This window comes from Pseudonaja textilis, chromosome 1 (assembly GCF_049901715.1).
Source record: "Pseudonaja textilis isolate UNSWEBS1 chromosome 1, rPseTex1.2, whole genome shotgun sequence".
In the NCBI taxonomy this organism is placed as follows: Eukaryota; Metazoa; Chordata; class Lepidosauria; order Squamata; family Elapidae; genus Pseudonaja; species Pseudonaja textilis.
This window is the reverse complement of record NC_141990.1, coordinates 299,687,715-299,704,241: the sequence shown is the minus strand read 5'-3', so window position 1 is coordinate 299,704,241 and position 16,527 is coordinate 299,687,715. Positions and strand designations below refer to the sequence as shown.

General features: G+C 40.4%; 1 protein-coding gene across 3 annotated transcripts in view; it reads right to left on the bottom strand.

Moving 5' to 3' along the window:
* LBHD2 (LBH domain containing 2) overlaps positions 1 to 16,527 on the bottom strand; it is a 61,619-nt gene that overhangs the window by 32,461 nt on the left and 12,631 nt on the right. Inside the window, exon 1 of one of the 3 annotated variants that reach the window (XM_087922223.1) lies at positions 14,728 to 15,156. The exons of 1 other annotated variant lie outside the window; for it this stretch is intronic. The gene's annotated coding sequence lies outside the window, so the exon portion shown is untranslated. Of the gene's footprint in view, positions 1 to 14,727; positions 15,157 to 16,527 lie in introns of those variants that run through there. One more of the 3 variants, XM_026698548.2, reaches the window with a different exon arrangement.

Here is a 16,527-nt window from a genome sequence, read left to right as displayed (position 1 = left end):
CCGCTTTTGAAAAACTTGCCAAGAAACTTGCAAGAATTTTCTTCATAACTGCCAGGAGTCAAGGCTGACCTGAAGGCAAAAACAAAACAAACACAGACCAAAAACACAGAGCTGGTCATAGTGGTTCTTTATCAGTATCTGGTTATTTTTACTGTATATGTTTTAACCACTATGAGTGGTGGTTAATTTTGGTGATAATACAAATTGGATGAATGGATGAATGAATGAGTGAAGTGAAAGGTTCAACAAAAATGGCAAGCTATTATGCGGTTACTGAAAAAAGGCAAAAGCTAAATTATCATTATCAAATGAATAAAAAATAAAGTTAACAGCATTAAATCCTTAAATAAGTCAAGGAAGCAACAATCACACTCGGAAGACTGTGTCCTATCCTATTGACTGCATTAGAGGGTTCCATAGATAGAACTGGAACGGTACAGCAAATGATAGCTGCAATAATCAAAGGATTATAACAACTCCCTTGTCAGAAAATGTTAGACAGCTTTGGGGAATTTTACCTTTAAACAAATAATGGAATATATAACAGAGTATATAAAATCTGCTGCATATGGAGAAAGTAGGTAAGGAATAGTTTTTCTAGTCCTCTCACAATATTAAAAACCTAGAGTCAATTAATGAATTTGAATGGGAACAATCTAGATGGAAAAAAAAGTAGTATTGAATTGGCTACCACCAGTTGTAGTTGGACCACTAACCTGAATTCCTTTAAAAGGATGTGACACATCTTATAAATAGTTTGAATGTTTGTATTCAAAACTCTGTCTTCTACCACTTGAGATGTGAGGGTGTTTTGTCTCTTTCCAGATATTAGACTTCAGAAAGTTGTTTGGGGGTATTCTATATACTGTCTGCTGCTGTTCATACCATACCATATTTCAGAATGTCTGAACTGACATGTTCCGGGAAATATAAGAGTTTGCACTTTCCTTTCAGTTTCTATAATACCACTGACTACTGATTACTTCCAATATCACAAGTAGCTGCCCTCTTTTTATCTATTGTTGAGAAATGCAGGCAAGAAGTCACTACATTTATGTCATCATTTGCATCATTGGTAGAAAAATGTTGTGAATGATGGCCCTGATCCAATAGGATTCTGCCAATATTCTCAAGCTCATAACCTAAGTAAACTAGCTACGTCAATTTTGAGGGCTGAAAAAAAAAACACCTGAAAAGACAGTTCGTTGACTAGGCTGCCCTCCTTACTAAAAGTCATTCTGCATTTGAGTCAAGTCTGTATTTATATATCATGCCACACTGACCCAAGGAGCTGTCACTTTTTAATTTTTTTTTTACTTCACATCATGGTGACGCTATTGATACATGTGTAGCTTGAAATGCAATTCAATATGAAAAAAAAAAACATTTTGAGTAACTTGACAAATAATGCCCAAAGTGAAATGATGCTTTTAACACTGACAAAAAGAAAAGTGAATAGGAAGAGCACTATTAATTCAGGATTAAAATGTAGTGAGGGAGACAGATGGATTACAGAACAATCCACTGCAATGAATGGCACATTTCTTAAACAGTACAATTTGTTGTGAATTGTGTTCACAAAATTAGAGCTGATGGTCTCTTTAAATTCCCCAAAGGCTGTGTTCCAGGAGATTTTTTGCCAGCACAATAGAAGGGACATTATTTTTTATTCATTTTGCTTCTCTCTTATAGTAGCCTGCCTTATCTTCCTATAAGTATATTCCAGATGTGAAGAGGAGTAGGAAACAGCAAAATACACTTTCCGTCTAGTTCAACAGGTGGAAATTTCTTGCCGGATCAAAGCACTTTTCATCAACAAAGGGACCTACTGGATATAACCCATAGGTACAATTTTAATATTCATTCTCTGATTTGTATAGCTTACTTCAAAGTATGTGTATTTCAGATTGTAGAATTAGTACCATGAACAGTGTATAGGGAGAGGACCTGTTACAGCTCGTGTCTTAAAGGAAGAAATATAAAATCCTACCAAGGAGGAATGAAAGCTGAATTTCTAGGGCAATTAAGAGTTGCAAGAACCTGAAACCATAGGAAATGCAATGCAACACATTTAGAGCTGGGAAAGGGAAGGAAATTGTTACAGGAAGAAAATATGCAAACACATTTTTATTTTAAGAAACTAAGAAAGAGAGCACTGTCACTAAGAAAGAGAAACTGTCATTAAACGTTTACAGCTTGATGTACAGTATTAATGATAAGACAGAAACATATCCTGCTTTTCATTTGGCATGGGAAATACTGGAAAAATCCTGGAATAGGGCAAGAAACACTGATAACTGTAAGGATGGTCTTTTATTTTTACTTTAGAAGAAATACAGAACAGCTGATGTCCGTTAGGGCCACAGATAACACAGGATGCTTAATTGTTTCCTGTTTACAGCCATCTCCCACACCTGTTAAAAATAATCATATTATAATGCTAATCAGTGGAAATAATGAAGTCTTCATTTATGTATCATCTCATTATAGATAATGATCGGAATAATTTTTAAGTTCTGTTGATTGTCCATTGTTGCTTCTTCTTTTTTTGCAATTATACCATGTGTAATTGCCCAGGCCAGAGGAAAAGCTGTACTTGACCTAATTCTTACTAATAGAGAAGAAGTGATAGAGGGAGTTGAAGTTGCCAGAACCTTGGGCGAGAGTGACCACGTCATACTGGAATTCAACATAATGCAAACACAAGCAATAGAATATAATCCAACCAGTGTTTAACCTTTAAAAGAGCTGATTTTAACAAACTCAGAGAGGGCCTAAGCAAAATTTCATGGATAAAATCCTACAGGGGAAAACAACTCAAGGAGCATGAGAAACTCTGAAAAATATCAAAAAAGCCCAGTCCAACACAATACCATTGAAAAAGAAAAACAAGAAATCTAAGAAGAAACCACACACACACACACACACACACACACACACACACATATACAGACAAACACAATATAGAAGCCTGATGACAGCAGATGAGATTCTGCCGAAACGTTGCTACAACTTTAAAACCACAACTATAATGACTATAGTTTGTGCTTTTAAAGTTGTAGCTTCTTAAGTTTTCATGGGTACTTACATGTATGGTATTCAGCTTTGTTCGGGTATTTTCCCACGTCATTATAGTTGTGCTTTTAAAGTTGTAGCAACGTTTCGGCAGAATCTCATCTGCCATCATCAGGCTATACAGAAGCATTGCTACAACTTTAAAAGCACAACTACAATGACGTGGGAAAATACCCAAACAAAGCTGAATGCCATACATGTAAGTACCCGCGAAAACTTAAGAAAATATATATATATATACACACACATACATACATACATACATACAAATATATTCCTCCTATTTACATTTTGTCAGCATCAGAATTCATGGTAAAAGTAAAAGCATAAAACAATACAGGGAAAACACAATAACAACCCAATAAATGATAAAAATCAAATGTGACCCTTATTTCATATCCTAAGGTAGGTTTCAATCAAATTGCCTAGGTAAGAAAAACAACAATTGAAATTGCTAAAAAGTCAAAGTTCCGAAACAAGGTCAAATCTGTATAGGGAAAAATCAATATGCCAGTGTTTAAAAACTGAAAATATCTCAGCTTCTCTTCTCAAAGGCCACTTTATCCCTGATGGAGGCACAGATAGCTGGAAAAGGCAATATCTGTGAGCATGAGATTTTAAAACCCAATAAATTGATTTTGCAGTTAAGCCTCCTGGAGGTAAGTGCATCCTAATAGCAATAGCACTTAGACTTATAAACCGCTTCATAGCCCTCTCTAAGCGGTTTACAGAGTCAGCATATTGCCCCAAACAATCTGGAACTTCAATTTACAAACCTCTGAAGGATGAAAGGGTGAGTCAATCCTGAGCAGGTCAGGATCCAACTGCCAAACTGCTGGCAATTGGCAGTTAGCAGAATTAGCCTGCAATGCTGCATTCTAACCACGGTGCCATCACAGATCCTAAGGTTTGCATTGTGTTGAGCTTTAAAAGTCAGGAGGAGGCAACACAAATTGGGTCTGTTAAGATTGCAATCCTATAGGCTTTTATTTAAACCTAAGTCCCATTTATCCTCTTAGGTTTCCATGACAAGTGTCTTTTGGAAACAAGGTAATAATTTGCTTATGTGTTATAGGGTTTCAATATTTTAATGCTGTAAGGTGCCCAGAGTTATTTCTATACGAGATGAGCAGCAAATAAATTTTATAAATAAATAAATAAACACATAGCCTTTAGAGCAGCAAAGCTGGCTGGGGAATTCTGGGAGTGATTTCTGCAGAGAAATCACCTGCATGACCTCAGGCAAATCTGTAATTGTCCAGTACAGGATTTGACCCAGCATCCTCAATCCAAAGCTAACTTTAGAACAGTAAACTATGAGCTGGGCTTTCAACAGGAAGAAGCAAAAGGTGAGAAAGCTATAAGCTATACTTATACAAAATGGTTTTATTGGTTAAATTCTGTTTCTCTCATTCTAGATCTCATCGTGCCAATTTCCTAAGGGAAATTAACCTAAAAGTGAACCTGCAGGAAGAACATAAGCAAACACTGGGCAGATCATGGGAAGAGATTTCATATATAGGTTACAGAATAAATAAATGCTGAAGTAGGGACAGTTATGGCAGTCTTACTGTGTGTTTTCATTTGCAGAGATTCTTCAGTGTCAAAGGCAACATACCTCAGAATATCAGTAGCCAAGAAACTACTAGTGTAGTAGACTGAATTTGTATTCATGATCTTACCATTAACATCTCATAGACAGCAAGTTGGCTACTATAGGGGAAAAAATGCAGAATTACACTCATTCACATGGGCTGCATCACTGTATGTGTGATGTACTCAAATTATCTCCTCTTCTCACATACACACTACCAGTGGTGGGATTCAACATTTTTTACTACCAGTTCTGTGGGCAAGGCTTGGTGGGCGTGGCATGGCTTGGTGGGCGTGGCAGGGGAAGGATACTGTAAAATCTCCATTCCCTCTAACCTGCTTTCCATCTACGTTCTCCTGTGCAGGGCAACAAAAGAAAACCTGACCAATCAGCTGGGACTCGGGAGGCAGAGAATAGATGGGGATGGGGCCAGTCAGAGGTGGTATTTGCCAGCTCTCTGAATTACTCAAAATGTCCACTACCGGTTCTCCAGAATTGGTCAGAATCTGCTGAATACCACCTCTGCACACTACCTTTCTGTCAGAAGAAATAAAGTGGCTAACTGCAATAAATGAAAATACCCCAAATCCATTAGATTCCAACAAATGAAAATTATAAAGGACAGTTTTTATTTTTACACTTAAAAATAATAAGTTTAGAAACAGGGGGATTTCAGTCAGTAAAACAATGGTTAAGAACAAAGCTCACTTCCCTGTGGCTCCTGAGGGGTGGGGTGGGGGCAGTCAGAAGCTCTTATTATCAGTCTGGCAGATTCATATTTGAGTAGGTGGTACATTAGGTATTCTGATCTTAGGTTTTAAATCATAATCTGTACTTTGAATTGTACAGAAATCAAATTAATATCTTTCTGGAGTAAGAATGGTAATGCTAGTCAGGGCCCTAGTAATTGGATTTTGGATCAACTGCAGCTTCTCAGGAGGCTTCAGGCACAGCACTATATAGAATATTCCAATAATGTGACTCAGATCTTATACAAGAGGTTTGGGTCACTGTGGCTAGATCAAAATATGTTTTTTTTTTCAATTGCAAAATACATCTCATGCTACTTTTTCCATCTTTAACAAAAATAATAAAGATTTCTTTCATGCTGAGCCTAAAATAGTACTCTCCCTAAGTTGATAAAATGCTTGAACTGAAACATTGTCAGCAACATACAAAGAAAACTTATATAAAATGTTTTAACCTCTAGCAAGACTAGCAAAAATGTACCCAAGTAGATCGGCGGAATGCTGGAGATATAAGCATAAACAAGGAACATTTTTTCACATTTGCTGGACATGCACAGAAACCAGGAAATATTGGATTAAAATAAAGAAATGGCTTGAAGAAATTACAAAACAAAAAATCGAGTTGAGACAAGAACTATTTTTTTTAGATATAATAAAAGGCAATTTAAGTTTAAAAAAACACAGTATATGATACTCCACATAACAACAGCGGCTAGAATCATCTTTGCACAAAATTGGAAACAGGACAATACTCTCACAGAAGGTATGGTGATAAAAAAGGTGCTTGAATCTGTGGAGGTGGACAGACTAACGATGGAATTAAAAAATAAGAGAGAAATGGAATATTACACGATTTGGGATACATGGTATGAGTGGTTAGAGAACAGGTGTAAAGACTATATATAAAGCTTACTTAAGAGCGACAGGAAATATATGTATATAGATATTTGTGAAAGGGCAAAATATATATGTAAGATATTATTATAAGAATATTATATGAGAGGAAAGGAAGAAAAATGAAAATACAAGTATGTAATTATGAATGATACCAATACTGAAGCGCTGTAAACATTGGAAATGAGGTGTAAATGTTGGGAAATGTGTAATAAATAAATTTTTTTAAAAATGCTTGAACTGAAAATTGATTTAAGGTTATCCAATGAGCCTGATCATTCTAAAGCAGGGGTCCCCAACCTTGGCAACTTTAAGCCTGGCTGGGGAATTCTGGGAGTTGAAGTCTGCCACGCTTAGAGTTGCCAAGGTTGGAGACCCCTGTTCTAAAGGATTCCAAAAAGCTCTATACGTTAGCCTGGTTCAAAGACCCCAAGAGGCTACTATTTCTCATCCTTTTTTCTTAGTACAAGGAAAGGAGAATGATGTTTGTTTGCTTGTGAACCCAATGGTTTACTTCATTTATAATAGTTTAATAAAAAAAAATACCATAAAGCGATATGACAAAATCAAGTTCATTAACTATAACTATACTATTAACTATAACCATAGGAGCTACTGTATTCAAATGACCTCTGATGACCACCTAGCCATGGGACTAAACAATAATATGCGTTGAATCTTCCATGTTCTTTTTGAATTGTAAATTTTGTAAATTTTGAATTGTGACATTCAGATGTCAAGAGTTGCAGTAAATAAAGCCATGCAGCAGTGGTGGGATTCAACCGGTGTTACTATCGGTTCAGTGACTATGTTTTGCGTGCGCATGCATGCTTTGCATAAAAAAAACTTAAGCTGCGCTGCCCGGACAGCTGAAAAGCGCTGTGCGCAGGTGCGCAGCATTTGAAAAACCTGTTTTTTCCTGCTTTTTCAACATCAGCTTTGCCACGCATAGCAGCTGAGGTTGAAAAAGCAGGAAATAAAGGACAGGTAAGAGCCCGGGATGGCGGGTGGGCCAAGCAGCAGCAGACACAGAACCGGTTCAGTGTCTGCTGCTCTTCAGAGCTACCAGTTCTATAGAGCCAGGCAGAACCAGTAGCATCCCACCCTGCTATGCAGGTGTAATGTATTTATCACATTCATACACCACCTATCTCACTGTCTAAGTGACTCTAAGTCAGCGGTGTCAAATTCATGTCATTACGGCAGTGTTATATGACGTATTGCGACTTCCCGCCCCTTTGCTAAACCGGACGTGGGCGTGGCCAGCACGTGACGCTTCTGGTTGCAAGTTTGACAGCCCTGGTCTAAGCAGTTTACAAACATAAAGTTATAATTTTGTGATGGCAAAACAAAAAACAGAGAAGTCTGGAAGTTGATTCATGGCAACTGGACTGCTTTTTCTTCTTGCTTTGAAATGTTTTGCTGCTTATCCAAGTAGTTTCTTAACTCAACTTCCAAACAATTCTACCTGGATCACTGAGAATCTCCACTGACAAAAAGTTTAGTTTAATTTACTTTATTGTCATTGCACCTCGTACAACGAAATCAAACACCATTTAGAGTGCCCATCATGACCGTGAAAATAAACAGACACACATACTTCACCCTTCACACATTGAGCCGAAAACTCCCAACACCATACCAACACTGCACTATACACTATCTGTCCTGGGATAGAAGCTGTTTTTCAGCCTATTTGTGCTTGTTTTTATTATTCTGTACCATCTGCCAGATGGTAATAGTTCAAAAAAAAAGGTGCCCAGGATGAGATGGATCTTTGAGAATGTTTTGTATAAAGCTCTTCCAAAGAGGAGAGAGGGCAACCAATGATCTTCTGGGCAATGACGTTGACCCTCTGGAGTGCTTTCCTATCTGCCATTGTGCAATTGGCAAACATTGCAGAGGTGCAGTAAGTTAAGATACTCTCTATAGTGCAGTGGTAGAAGGTCACCAGCAGTTTTTCATTCAGTTGTTATTTTCTGAGAAGTCTCAGGTAGTATAATCTCTGCTGGGCCCTTTTGACCAGTGCTGCAATGTGAGCACCCCAGGTCAGGTCTTCTTTTATGGTAGGGAAGGAGACAAAAATCCAGTTTTCATTGTGCACATATTGTATACAGGGTAGTCTTTGCCTTACGAATGCAATTGAGCCCAAAATTTTGGTTGCTAAGTGAAACATTCGTTATGTGAATTTTGCCCCACTTTACGATCTTTTCTTGCCACAGTTAAGTCAATAACACGGTTGTTAAGTGAATCTGGCTTCCCTGTTGACTTTGCTTGTCAGAAGGTCACAAAGGGCGATCACATGACCCCAGGACATTGCAACTGTTATAAACACAAAGCATTGGAATTTTGCCAAGTGACCAAGGGGATGCTGAAATGATCGTAAGTGTGAAAAAGGATCATAAGACAGGGATGTATTTTCAGGGATGTTGTCATTTCGAACAGTCACTACATGAATTGTTGAGGGTTGAGAACTACCTGTTTCTCCAGCATGACAATTGGAGAATCCATGGATGGGTTGACGCATGCCTTTCTGCCTGGAGACTGAGTCCAATTGTTTTTGTCCACACCCTTCGTCAACTGTCACTTTCCCCAGTTCATGACTCAGCCTTGCCCTAGAAGGTTGTGGCAAAAGATTGGCTCGTAGTTCTCCGGATAGAAAGAATTTGTGGTCAAAGCTGACTTCTTGTAATTCAGGTTAGGGACAATGCCCAGGTAAGCCAAACGGTTGTTAAAAAAGTTTTCTAATAATCAGAGATGAGTTTTCAGTGCTGAACAGCTCCTTGCTGTGAAATATACAAACCAGTAAAAAGGTAAAATAAATCATGCAAAGTATCAGAAGCCAAGGTAATTACTGTTCTTCAAGGGATGGAGGGAGATTAATTCTGAGTGCAGGCTTCTGAAATGATTTCAATTATTCGCCTCTCTCCATAATGTAATTCTTAAGGCAGCTATACCTTTTTACATGTGGAAGTTGAGGGAAAAAAGAACCTGCTTTAATTAGAGGTGCTGTACTCATGTGATTTTAGCCCTACTAAGTGCAAACAAATTTAAAAATATTTTCTTGGCTCATCCTTCTTACATTGAAATTATGGATCAATCTGATTAGCAATAGTATGGTATAATGCAGGGGTGTCAAACGTGTCACATTGTCATCACATAATGTATCACAAGTCCCCCCCCCTTTTGCTAGAATGGGGGTGGACATGGCCAGCGTGTGATGCATCCAGCCTGCGGGTCATGAGTTTGATACCCTTGTTATAATGGTTAGGATGTTAGATTTAGAACCAGGGAGTCTTCAGTTCAAGTCCTTCCCCAACCATTGAAACTCATATTGTGATCATAGCCCAATCACTCTCTCTCAACCCAAACTGTCCTAGAAGGTTATTTTGTAGGGGTATGTGGGGGTACAATGTGTTATATAAGTTGAGCTCCTGGAAGAAGGCAGGATGTAAATTTCATAAATCATATCATCAAATATATATCATTCTCAGTTAAATAAGGACATATTTTTAATTCATTTCATAAATATAAGTACTATCATATTCATAGCATAATTCCCTGCGTATCTCAAGCAAAAGACTTTGGTGTGATACTGAGTGTCAAAATAGTTACTGCAGGATTAAACAAGGCAGAAGTCTATAATCATATAAAATATGGCTAACGCATATAGATAAAACTTTCAAAGTTTATGTAAAAAATAAACTGTTGGATGTAGCTTTAATTTTCTCACTGTATATATAAGAAGGAAGATGGGAGAACCAAATCCAATTGGGCAGCTTAACCTACTTAAGGCCATTTCTGGGATGCTTGGAGGATTCTTGTCGGAGGACCAGGGGATTGTACCAGAAGACTTTTAAAATTCCTTCCCACCCAATAATCCAATTAAATTTTCTAAATTATAATATTAATTTTAATCATTCCTATGCCTCCTTTTTTTTCAAGGATGGGGAAAATCAGTTATCAATAAGTGGCCTTTATTGCTGGCAAATTAAGAAGAATCCATCTGTGCCTGCAGTAAGGACTTCGAAACTCTGAGTATAATAATCAATAAATGATAAGATAGACGACAGTGAAAATAATGCATTTGTTGTACGCAAACCTGTTTCAGTGATGGGGGTTTGCATTTGGAAGGTTTCTTTGAAGTTCAGGAAAGCCACTAAAGCTAGACCTGTGGTCTGAGAATGATATTTTCTTGTAAATCATGGCATTATTATTTAAATCACACCTTTATAATTTCAAGCTTAGCTATCTTTTCAAATGTTCATATGCTGTTTCAAATGTCTAAAAACAGTGGGACAAAAAGAAATAACTTAGCCAGCATGGCTCACTGATACCACCTACAGCTACATGAAAAACGAAATCATCTGCTACCAGTCTAAGAAACAAGAAAAAGAGATTCTGGCTGTCAGCAGAGGAGAAAAAGAAACCCTTACTTTTTAAACCCACAACCCTAAGTTTGTGACCACAAAGGGAAATGCTGACTTTTTTCCCTGACAGGAAGATACAAAAATATACTCATTGTGAACATTATTATGGTGCCTTTGCTGACTATCAATCTCCAAGGTTTCACAGGAAAGTATTTACACCTTAAATTCAATATGTACATTGTCAGTTTTCCAGGGCACAGAGGATTAGTTATTTCTATAAATGTAAATGTAGGTGTGACATTGTCAACCTGATTGGAAAATGTAAAAAAAAAAAAGAAGCTGTCCTTTTCACACTAACAAGTTAACTGCAAAGAAAATATTGCTGTGCTGAAGTGGCAACTCTGAAGAATGGGTGGGGGGGAATGAATCCCCCATATGTATGCTATGGGTAATAGATTCTCTTAATGTTCTACGATAGAACATTAGCTCAAACCATTGGATATGCCAAGTTATCTCCAATGTAACTCTTATTTGAGAGTGGGAAAAAGATGCGTCAACTGATATGCATGCATAGTATGCGGAAGTGAAGGAAGACTGCAGAGAGTAAAATACATGTGCATAATTACTGTGTGTACAGTTGTTTTTCCATGTCACGTACTTTCAAGAGGATGAAACAACACTGCATAAACTAGTCAACATAAATCCATTGACCCTCAATAATGGCCAACAGTTCCCCCACGTTCTGGGAGAGACAAGAGACTTGGTCAGAAAAGCAAGGACATTAAAGACATAGACTTTCTGAGGCAGCTAAACAAGAGCCAAAAAAGACAAAGCAGACAAAAGAAAAATAAAGAAATGGGTTTTGCAAATCTCTAGCTTTTAAAAGCATTCAGAAGTCCTCTTTTAAATCCTGCTGTGGCACCTGAGATCATATGAATTCTGAATTATTTGTTTCTCACCAAGGATTATTAATGCCAATCTCTTTGCTCAATATATATTGGCCTTTGTGGCATTCCCTCTACTTATTATTGGCTCTGTAGCTTAAAGAATATGGCAAGTATAATTTGCATCTTTCTTCTTTCATATATTACGAATATAAAATCTAAAAGAAAAGCACACTTTACAAGCAATCATTACACAGAGATATGCACACCCACTCTTCTTGTCTTTGCAAGGCTAAAGGACAGGCAGATACACTATTTACAATATCAGTGCAAAGCAGTGCCTCCAAGCAGATGAATGTCCACAACTCCTTCAGTTTCCTGACTTCCATTCTAACTCTTCCAGTAAGTAGTATGCAGTTCTAAACCCTGAAGATATGAAATGAAGATCAGCCAAATCAGATCTCATGTTTTTAAATATGCATACATATCCCATTTGCATAGAATGCCACAGCAAAGTTCTAGGTTGACAAGCAAATTTGCTGATAAAAATGGAAGCTGAACATTCTAGCTTGTCTCTCTTCTCTAGGAATAATAATGTATCATTTGTTACGGAGTCTGACTTGTAAAAGAAGCAACAGTTTAGGGTCTGAGACCAAATATAAGACTTAACTTGTGGCTTTTTATCTTAGCAGCTCCTCATGGGCTCATATCCTTTTTTATTTTCTCTGGAAATTCATAAACATAGTTACTCAATACAAATGTAAAGTAAAGCTACATTAGCTGTGGCTTCTGTGGTTTTCTGTGCTTGTACAAAGCGAAAGAAAATGAGGAGCTGGGACATTTTTTTGAATTCCTAAATTAGATTTTGTTCATCTGAATGTGGCCATTAAAACATACTATATGCAATTCCCCAACCCCAAACAAAACCCATTCATATTTTTTTTTAATCAGAACTACCTGACAATTGTTTTGGGGTGCACAATTATTACTAGATTTAGGTTTGCAACTATGCAGTGTGTGAAAATTGTTTTCTTTGACCTCTGATCCTCTTCTATAAAATGGGGACAGTCACTTTCTGACTGGGCTCTAGAGCTAGGGCATATGAAATAAAAGCTAGTGACAGTAATTCATCTATACAGTAGATGAAATATAAACAATGGCAATGTACAGACATGCATTTATTTTAAAGATATTCATATGAACAGCTCCTTATCAATACAATACTATATGCTTTGTGTAAGAAAACCTGTATCCTGCTTTCTTCCTCTTTCTCCCCCGCATAATGGCTTCTATCCTGTTTGTTTCAACTGCCTTGTCTCCCAGGGCAATCTAATGCATATTAGAAGATTGACACGCTAAGTTCATTTTATTGCCCTGTATGCATTGCAGGATGGCAGTTCTGGTTTCTGTCTGAAAAGGTAATATGCTAGTAGATTTATATCATCATCATCATCATCATCATCATCATCATCATCACCAATTATCATCTTGATTGGTTGACTTAGCCTTCCATCCCTCCGAAGTCAGTAAAACGAGGACCCAGATTGTTGGGGGGCAATATGCTGACTCTGTAAACTGCTTAGAGCCGGGCGTAAAGCACTGTGAAGGGGTATATAAGCCTAAGTGCTATTGCAATTTTCATCTTCATCATTAGCACCCACTTTAACTTTGCTAAACCTTCCGTTCCACCCCATTTCATAAGATAAATTATTACCAGCTAGAAAACACTTTGCTTAACCAGCCACCTGCTGCTTTCATTTTATTTTTCTTTGGGGGGGAATAAGCTAACGGGAAAAGTGAAATAAGCGGATCCTACAAGTTATTTTTTTACTCCAGAAAGGACGTCTGTCCTTTTGATTGGGAAGAGCTGGCTATAAAGGAGGCTCAGCTCACAAACGGACAAGAGCAAGACGAAGAATTAACAACCGGTCTCCTCTCTGCGCTCTTTCCAGGCTTCTCCTCTGTCCCACCCTCCTTTCTGCCACCAGTCTGTGCACGCCCAGTGTGGCTCCTTGGACTGAAATGTTTTAGCGCAGGCAAGATTGTCCTTCCACAGCTGCCTTTTCCTTCCCGTCCCTAAATTCTGAATCAAGCGGGGTCCCGTGCTTGGTGTTTTCTCTCCTTCTCCCGTTGAGGGGAAAGAGAGAGCGAGAGAACTGGACGGTAAAAGCGCCTGGTCGGAGAGGATTTGGTCTCCCGCTAGCCACTGAGCTGGAAGAGTTGTATAAGAAGACTGTCTGTCTGTCTATCTGTTCTGTCTCTCTCTCTCTCTCCCTCCCTTCCTCTCTCTCCCCCCTCCCTCCCTCTCCCTCTCTCTCTGCCTCTCTCCCTCTCTCTCCCTCGCTCCCTCCCTCTCTTTCTCCCTCGCTCCCTCCCTCTCCCACTCCCTCCCTTGCTCCCTCCCTCTCTCTCTCTCCCTGTCTCCCCTGGCTCACTCCCTCTCTTTCTCCCTCCCTCCCTCTCCCACTCTCTCCCTCCCTCCCTCTCCCACTCTCTCCCTCGCTCCCTCCCTCTCCCTCTCTCTCTGCCTCTCTCTCTCTCCCCCCACTCTCCCTCCCTCTCCCTCCCTCTCCTCGCTCCCTCCCTTTCCCTCTCTCTCCCTCCCTCCTTCCCTCTCTCTCTCTCTCCCGCCCCTCTCCCTTTTCCCTCTCCCTCTCCCACCACGCCCTGTGACCTCTGAGGGCCCTAGAGGTACTCTTGGAGTGGGGGGGGACTCCTCTTGAACCCCCAAGCGAAACATTACTCGACTCTTCCCACCTTCTTTGGTCCCTGCAGCGTTTCTCCCCCGTCTCTCAACTCGTTCCCTCTCGAGTCTTTCTCCCCGACGCCAGCCTAAGAAGCGCCCGGCTGCCCCGCGTCCCCTCTATGCTCCTCTCTTTCTGCCTCCGAGCCCATCCTTTGGCTCTCCCATCCCGCCCGACGCTTGCTCGGCCATTCTCCGGACTTCCTCCCTTTCTTCACTTCCCAGCACCTAAATGCGACGAACGTCTTTCCTCCTCCTCCTCCTGCACTGGCTGGCTGCTAGTGGCATTCCCGGCTCCCCTTCCTTCGGACGTCCCCTCGATGGGTCCCTTAGTATATCCGACCGGCTCGCCTACTGCGGACCGGCGCCCTGCAAAATTCCCCTGGAAAAGGCGGGCGGGCGGCGCCTCGGCACTTACTGACCTGCCGGCGCCAGGAGCCGCGGCGGCGCTTCTTCTCTGCCCGCCGAGTCGAAGCGCGGGCTGGCTTAAGGGCTCGGAGAGCGATCCGGGCAGGCACCGAGCGCTCGCGTGCCCATGCACCGAGCCGAGCCGCTCGCCAAAGGGAGCCTGAGCAGCAGCAGCAGCAGCGGCAGCGGCGGCGGCGGCGGCGGCACCGCGCGTCAAGCAGGGGTTGCTACTGACATCGCCGTTCCTGCTTTTGCCGCCTCGGTCCTTCGTTGACATGCAAAGCAGCTCGGCGACTTTCAGGCAAAAGGAGAGGAGGAGGAAAGGAGGAGGAGGAGGAGGAGGAGGCGGCGGCGGGGAGGGGGAAGAGGCGACGAAATGGCAAGTCCCACCCCGTCTTCAGCAGGGAGCGCTGCCCTGCCTCGGATGCTTGGGATGCGCCTCCTTGAAGGAGTTCAGGTCGCAGGCACCCTTTGATTCCCTTGGCTTGCCCCTGGCTTTGTCCCCACCCCCACCCCACCCCCGATGTGGGGGGTGCTTTAAATTTTGCCCCGCGCTTTGGGAGCTGGGTGGGGCTTGCCAAGTTTGGAAACTCCATAGACACGCCCACAAAACACTTTCTTCAGCTAGATGTCTCCCAGAATGTGGAGTGAGCCTCTCTGGCTTGGAGTAAGTAAAGCATTCCTGGGTAGATTTTCTAATCTAAACAATTATATATGGAAGTGGTTTGCAACGGCTTTTCTTTTTTGACTTCTTAATATGCAGGTGGTCCTCGACTTACAACACTTCGTTTAGTGACCAGAGTTATAACGACACTGAAGAAAGTGACTTATGACCATTTTTCACATTGATGACTGTTGCAGCATCCCCATGCTGGTCACACGATCAGAATTCAGATGCTTGACAACGGGTTCATATTTATGACGGTTGCATTATACTGAGATCATGGGATTCCCCCCTTGAAAAACCTTCTGACAAGCAAACACGCAATGGGGAAGCCAGATTCACTTAACAAGTAATTTATCAACTTGCAGTGTTTCACTTAACAAACGTGGCAAGAGAAGTAGTAGAATGGGGCAAAACACACTTTAACACATTTCTCACTTAGCAACATAAATGTTGGGCTCCGTTGTGGTTGTAAGTCGAGGGCTACCCGCATTGTAGAAGTCTTTATGCTAACCTGGTGGCTTCTGCACAAGACCCACTAAGATCAGCCCTAGTCATCTAAATGCTACCACTTGCTGCTGATGTGACCTGAAGGCTATTCTGTTTAACTCTGAAACCCGTAAACCAAGTGTTTCACACGCTTGGCAACCGACTCATATTTATGATGGTTGCAGCATCCTGGGATCATGTGATCCTCTTTTGCAAGCTTCTGACAAGCAGAGCCAATGGGAGAAGCCAGATTTACTTAACAACCATGTGAATTATTTAACATCTGCAGTGATTCACTTAACAACAGTGGCAAGAAAAGTCATAAAGTTTGGCCAAATTCGTTTAACAACTGTTTCACTTAGCAACAGAAATTTTGAGCTTAATTGTGGTTGTAAGCTAAAGAGTACCTGTATCTGAAAATGAAATTGCCTGGAAATTGCAGGCTTATATGTTAGATTGGAAATCCAAAGAAATATTCTACAGTGGCGAATCACTTCTATGGTATAGTTGTTATAGTGCTTCAGACTCAAAGCTGAAAAGATGCTTGGAGTAGACACAGACTTTCATGTTAATTAATTAATTTAATTTACTTATTGAATTTATATTGCCACCTATTCACCCGTGGCAACTTGAGGCGGCTTACAGAATGTAAAACCA